Source organism: Lytechinus pictus, chromosome 16 (assembly GCF_037042905.1).
Source record: "Lytechinus pictus isolate F3 Inbred chromosome 16, Lp3.0, whole genome shotgun sequence".
In the NCBI taxonomy this organism is placed as follows: domain Eukaryota; kingdom Metazoa; phylum Echinodermata; class Echinoidea; order Temnopleuroida; family Toxopneustidae; genus Lytechinus; species Lytechinus pictus.
Window position 1 is genome coordinate 4,498,644 of NC_087260.1, and position 7,089 is coordinate 4,505,732.

The window sequence follows — 7,089 nt, forward strand, 5'->3', positions numbered from 1 at the left end:
AGACAAAGCACAAGTAGCAGGAAGCGGACTTAGGACTGATCGACCCATCCAACTTGACAGGAAGCACCGGAATCTCTCCTCTCTTGCATTCCACTGAGTAATGTCATATTTGATCCAATGCATGGTTTCACTCGAATAGTTGGGAAACTTCTCATCCTTGACATGGAAAAGATACTCTATGAAATCAATAAGAATGGACAGAAGACTGGAGCGAGTTCCAAGAAAGTTCTTCTTGAAAACTCAGCAACGAACATCAATAACAGAGGTGTAAGACAAGGACATTTTCAAATTCATTTTGATAAATCTGGTTATAAATACAGAGCCCATCTCCTTATACAAAAGCCATGTTCTGAGTGTTGTCGGAATCGTCAAAAGGATGAAAGGGATGATTATCCCCATGTTTTACACAATGTTGTACCAAAGTGAAAGTTACCCATTGAAAATCAAAAGAAAGTTAAGGGATACTTTCAGCATGATTTGACTGAAATTACGGAATATCACATTGGTCAGAACAAACAAACACATCCAATGACCGCATATTCGCAGGATTGCACATTGTATTACATGCACACATTACAATACAACTTTTTGTGACATTTTTAGGGCGATCCTCGGAAAACTTAGATCATGTAGATGAGAATGCAAAAATGACCGCGTGTACGTTGGTGAGTCATCCCTCAAAATGTCCAAGCTCGGTGTCGATATTGATAGTTGCATAGCACACGAAATATGTACTCACTTCGGAAAATTTGTGAAATTCGAGTGCACCGTCAGCATCCCTGAGAATCCAGTGGAGATAGCGATGATGATGAGCTGAACCAGTTTTACTCAGAGCCTAAGTACATGGTTTTCGAATCTCAGTTAGAGAAGCTTCTGTATGCATTAAAATGTGACAAATGTAATGGGGGACATGTTACAGAGTTGAAGAAAAATGTAGTAGGAACCCTTCTTTCTGTATCGGCCATTTGTGTCGGTGGTAACACTGTAAAACCCGCTGGGAGTCGCAGCCAAGAATTGGTCAAATGCCTGTGGGGAATATTCTTTATGCTTCTAGTGCTTTTTTCAGTGGGGGAACCCAAACTACCATTGATTTTTTTCTCTCTTTCCTCAAAGTTGAGAATGTCAGCAAGAGCACATTTTACGAAAATCAAAAAAAGACTTGTGCTCTCAGCATCAAATGCTGCTTATGTTGAAAACATCAACAAAGTTCGAAGGGAAGTGTGCAGTAGTGGGGAAGGGTTAACAATTTGTGGAGATGGGAGGTGCGACTCCCCAGGCTACAATGCCAAATACTGCTCTTATACTTTCATGGAAATGAAAACTAGCAAAATTCTTGCAATGGCACTAGTACAGGTAACTGAGGCCACAAGTTCAGTGGCTATGGAAAAACTTGCTTTCCAGCGTGCTCTGGATGAACTATTGGATGCGGGTTGCAAAATTACCACAGTTGCTACAGATAGGCATGCAGGAATCAGAAAGTTGCTTCGGGAAAAGCACCCCTTTATTGACCATCAATTTGATGTTTGGCACATGGGCAAGTCCATTTTGAAGAAGTTGGCAGCTAAGAGCAAGCGCAAAGAATGCAAGATGCTCAGTCCTTGGACAGCAGCTATAAGAAATAATTTGTGGCATGCAGCTGTCCACTGCAAAGGGGATGAAGAGCTGTTGGTTGAAATATGGCAATCAATTACACATCATGTGTGCAATGTGCACACATGGAATTCTGGTGATAAATATCATGAATGTGCACATGCCCCAATCGATCCAGCCAAAGAGAGAAAAATAAAATGGCTAACGCCAGATTCAGCTCCTCATGTAGCTTTGCAAGAGGTCCTCTTTGATAGGAATTTTGTCAAAGATATTAAGCACCTAACCAAAGCTTGCCGTCAGTGGGAAGGACCAACAGAAGATGGATCAGAGACTGAGGAAGGAGAAGAGGATGATGAAATAGAACTAGAAGAGGAGGGAGGAGCAGAGGATGATGAAGATGAGTGGGAAGGACCAACAGAAGATGGATCAGAGACCACGGAGACGGAGGAAGGAGAAAAAAAAAACTGTAAAAGGTCAGTAGTAGCATGATGATGATATATTCAGGGCTTGGCATTAGCAGTGACCCGAGGTAAACAAAAATAAGAGTCGGGCCACCAAAATTGGGTAAAAGCCATCACTTGGTGGCCCAATTGGGCTACCAAAGTCTTACATTTGCTGTATGGGCCACCAAGAATAGGAAATTGAATCATTACACTGGCTTCCCATGCAACATCGTATAGTTTTTAAGTTACTTTTGTTAGTTTTTAAGTCTCTTAATAAGCAGGCACCTTTATATTTGCGTGATTGTTTGACCCTATACACCCCTCGCAGGAATGTACAAGCCTCCAGTGACCCATTCCGTCTCACATATAAAATCACTAAGAAACTGGCTGGAGATAGGACTTTTACCATAACCGCTTCAAAATATTGGAATCGCTTATCTTTTACTCTTAGACAATCACCATCTGTTGCTTCATTTAAAAAGGGACTTAAAACCTTTCTTTTTTCCAATCCAGATTTTTAGGATTGTAAGGTTTCATTTTTATAGTTGTAACAATTTCTTTTTCTTGTTGTAAGTGCTTCGGGCCATTCTGGGAAAAGTGCAGTATATAAATCATAATAATAATATTAATAATTTTGGTGGACTGATCTGGCCACCAAGAAAATAAGTTAGTGTGGAGCCTTGACTTATTAGAAGTATTTTTTTAATTCATCGTTTTTCATAGCAATTGGGTAAATATTTGTTGAAAAATGGTTTTCCTTTCTTTTTTATTTCGTCAGAACCAATGGCAACGCAATGATGATTGTGTCAAAGTTTTTCTATCCAAGAACTCTTTTTTTTTTAACTTTCAATGATTATTGAATCTATTTTGTTTACTTTGTTCTTGAAAATGGAAATGATAGCTTTAAAAATGTTTTTTTTAACTATCAAATATTTAAGAATGAAACACCTGTAGGGATTAAATTGATTTAACATTTGTGGAATTTTTAAATAACTTTGTTTCCTTCTAAGAATTTTATTTTTATGAATATTTTGGGGGATTTGGCTCATTTGGGAATAAGATGTCGAATTCACCGTCCTAAGGAAAGGTGAAAAAATATCTTTTTTCAATTTTTAGTGGATAAACATCAGATTAGATGTAAAATGTACTCTGCTTGCAATGTTAATGTGTTTCAGGGTCATTTTCAAATATTACAGATTGGTCAAAGTGGTCATTCAACAAAACTTTTATTCTGAACATTGATATTGAATTCTACATTCTTAAAAACATGATTTGATTAATTTAAGATGATAGAAATATATATCAAAATAGAACAGTCTTGTATTAAGGGAAAGCGATGAATAAAAAAACCTTGATTTATAGGAAAATGCGAAAGGTGGATTTAGCTCCTTTTGTGTGGTCATGTGTTGTTTTATCAAGAGGAGGAAGTGTATAAAAGCAATTATAGTTGGATAGAAATTGGACAAGAATTTCTGAGGATCGATGTGTGATGATAGCTGTGTGTGTTAATTACATGTATTATAACCAGGCGTGTAGCTAGGGGTCTATTTTCATTTGGTCCAATGCCAATTTGTTCAATTGCCAACTCGTCTATCATTTCGTCTACCATCAGTTCATCCAATTGCCATTTCGTCCACTTACTATTTTGTCTAATAACCAGTTGGTCCAATAGCCATTTAGTCCATAAACCATTTGGTCTAATGGGATAAGTGTTGATTGGGCGAAATGAATGAAAAGAAGATGGGTATTAGACCAACTGGTAATTAGACGAAATGGTCATAGATATGAACTGGTGATTAGACAAAGTGATTATTGGACCAAATGGTTGTTGGACGGAATGGCATTTGACTAAATAAAGGGAGGCCATGTGGTAAGTGGACAAGCTGGCAGTAGACAAATTGGCAATTTACCGCCAGGGGACAGTAAGGGCAGTCGCCGCCCCCCCTCCCCCCCCCCCTCAAAAAAAGGAAGAAAAGAAAAGGCAAAGGGTAAAAGGGGAAGATACTAAATCTATCCTTATTTCTTCACCCAAAAGAATAATAACCTTTAAGATGATTTCTCTCTCTTCATACAAAAGTTTCGCTTTTACGCAGAAAATTGTCAATTTGAAGTCACATGGAAAAAAGTATTTAAAATCATTTTCCCTTTTGTGTGTTCATAATTTCTTTCCAATAAAAAGTTCTTGATCACAGCATGTCAAATGAATTCGAGCTGACATGGGTACTAAATTAGCCATTGAGAGAGACGTCTTCTTTTGATTTAAATTTGATAGGACATAAAAAAGGACACCCTCCCTGCACCCTTACCCCTCCACCTTTAAAACTTACACCCTTACCCCTCCCCTCCAAAATTAAATCCTGGCTACGCGGTTGATTATAACGTATGAAAAGTTATGGAGAAAAGATGTAAGATTGTTCGAGAGAAAAGTTAGGGGTAGGGGTAAGGATGAATGAAATATAACCAAATAAATCCTCAAGAGTGGCACACATAGGATAGGATTGTAAAAACAGTGAAATGAATTTCAGCAAATTAGGATTCCGTGAAAGAATAAACTTCTTTATAGTTCCTAGCCCTAAAACAAATAATATTAAACGCAAATTCCAAATTTCAACTTGGTTTGACGGATAATATACGAGTTATGCTCGGATCCAACACTTCCCTCCCATGTACAAAACAAATGGGCGGAGCTAATGCAAATTTACATGTAGGTCATAAGATTGTCATCCTTTCTTCTCATAAATAGGTGTCCCACACTTCCTCGCGCTGGAGAGGGAGAGGGAGAGAAATGTTGAAGTACATGTAGATGATAGAGCTAAACAATGCGTTCAAAGATGAAGAAATGGGAATTGAAAAAAGGTGTAGTACTTCTGTTTTTGCTCTCACCAGCAGTCCTATAATCAACTAATTGCTGCTTCCTTTACTGATCAGTGCACATACAAACTCTCTTTCATTCTTGCCAGTGATTCAAGTCTTTTCGCATCTCAATATTGTCAAACATCCATTTTACACTGGTCTCAATCCACCCATTCATATCTGGTATAATTTCTATCATTTCATTTCAGTCAACCTTCAGGATTGTACCTCTACGTGGCATCAGAAAAAGGGTGAGCAAAGAATACAAAATGCATTGGAAAATGGAGAAGAAGTCAAGACAGAAACAAGTCTTCATTAGATTCTCAAGTTATAAAGATCACAAGGCAGCCCGTAATGTAGGAAAGCCAGGGGGGGTCACTGAGATCATTCAGAGATGGCATCTCTTCCAGAATCTGGCACCCAGGAGCTCAAAAATTGACTCAGTATGTCCAACATATTTATAGATTCATTGTGAATTATCTTTCATTGAAGCTCACTGGATTTCTCTTACCACTTGATAAGGGTTTGGCAAAGCATCTCCACTATCTGGTAGGTCATGGCATATTGAGATGAGACGCCATCTGAAAATACATGTGGAGAGGGTTTTGTAGCCAGACCTAAGCTTTCGACACCCACATAGAAACATGGCATATTATCCCAGTGATAGGTGTTTGAGGAATCATATATTTGCCGCACATATGAAATTGAGGTATGTTATTGTAAAGACAAGTGGAATGCCTCTGGCCGTCTCACCTGCATCACGCGATTCAATATAGCAGCAGTGCTGATTTTGAAAACTACTATAACTCGCACAAGATGTTCAGTGATACTTGGTTACTCTTATTTCCACGTTTTATGAACTAGACCAATACACTTATAGAGATATGACGGCAATTCAACAAATACCCCCAACGTGGCCAAAGTTCTTTGACCTTACATGACCTTTGACCTTGATCATGTGACCTGAAACTCGCACAGGATGTTCAGTGATACTTGATTACTATTATGTCCAAGTTTTATGAACTAGACCAACACACTTTCAAATTTATGGCTGTAATTCAACAAATACCCCAATTTGGCCAAAGTTCATTGACCCTAAATGACCTTTGACCTTGATCATGTGACCTGAAACTTGCACAGGATGTTCAGTAATACTTGATTACTATTATGTCCAAGTTTCATGAATCAGATCCATAAACTTTCAAAGTTATGATGGTAATTCAACAGATACCCCCAATTCGGCCAAAGTTCATTGACCCTAAATGACCTTTGACCTTGGTCATGTGACGTGAAACTCATGCAGGATGTTCAGTGATACTTGATTAACCTTATGTATAAGTTTCATGAACTAGGTCCATATATTTTCTAAGTTATGATGACATTTCAAAAACTTAACCTTAGGTTAAGATTTTGATGTTGATTCCCCCAACATGGTCTAAGTTCATTGACCCTAAATGACCTTTGACCTTGGTCATGTGACATGAAACTCAGGCAGGATGTTCAGTAATACTTGATTAACCTTATGGCCAAGTTTCATGAACTAGGTCCATATACTTTCTAAGTTATGCTGTCATTTCAAAAACTTAACCTCAGGTTAAGATTTGGTGTTGACGCCGCCGCCGCCGTCGGAAAAGCGGCGCCTATAGTCTCACTCTGCTATGCAGGTGAGACAAAAACCAGTAGCAAGTGTGAATTGTGCATTTAGATTTTCATATGTTAAATGGGGCACTTACATTCTTGCATTATCTGCTTTAAAACTTTAGCTTCCATAAAGTTTGGATTCAATAATATTAAAATGCTGAATGGTATTTTGTTTTCTAATCCTATTTTGTGTGTTTTGTTTTGCTATGTGTGTTGGGGGGTGTTGTGTTTGTTATCATGTCAAAAAATGTTCTTATGCTACTCTACTTTGCTTGTAATTTTCAATTGTATGAATTTGTTTTGTTTTCATATCATTCAGGGGTGTGAGTTGTTACAACTAAAAAGATCTGAAAAAGCTGAGAGTGTTGAAAAAGTCTGAAATAGAAAGCTGAAATAAGCAGAAAATAAAAACAAAAAAATCTGAACTCTCACACCCCTGATTATTGTATATTTAAGGACTTGCTGAAAAACAGTCTGACGGCTGAAAGCAGGGTTTCTTTTAATTATATTTAAATAAATAAAACAAAGGTGTAATATGAGATTGTCCTTCTTTATTGCTTTT